We start from the raw sequence: 611 nt of genomic DNA, 5'->3' as shown, positions 1-611 counted from the left end.
CAAAATCCTGGTGAACATGAACTACATTTGCATTACAGAGCACTGATCCTGTTACATTACAGCCTTTGATTTAACATGGAGCATCCAGCAATCTGCACTTTGATTTGTAATTTACTTCAAAAATAATGTAGTGAGAGCTCCTTAAGTCAAGGCACTGAGTCCTGAAAGGGAAGTCCATAAATGAGGCACAATGTCTGCACTGCCTGGCTGTCTGCACAGCATTGCCTAACCTCCCAGGGTCCTGATCCAGCACGCAGTGGGATCAGAGTAAAGACCAATCTCTTCTTTGATGATTCCAAAATCCTAGCAAGGAGTCAGGAACTGGATGTCCCCAGGTCATCACTGAGATTATGGTACATCCAAACATGGTCCTGCTGGTGGTGAATCATGCATAGGCAACTTTAGAAGATGCATTTGCAACTGTGGCCCTAATTGTATACACAAAGCCTAAATCATATGCTGAACTTACAGGCAAGACGAACATTAATAGCACAGCATGACCAGATACGGGCTGACAGTGCAATTGTACTAAGGTATTTGCACCATACAGTGCAAGTAATGTGATTAATTCCAAAAATAACTCCATTTGCACATCAACAGAGTGTCTTCTT

Source organism: Trachemys scripta, chromosome 2, assembly GCF_013100865.1.
Source record: "Trachemys scripta elegans isolate TJP31775 chromosome 2, CAS_Tse_1.0, whole genome shotgun sequence".
Lineage (NCBI taxonomy): Eukaryota > Metazoa > Chordata > Testudines > Emydidae > Trachemys > Trachemys scripta.
This window is presented reverse-complemented; position numbering follows the sequence as displayed.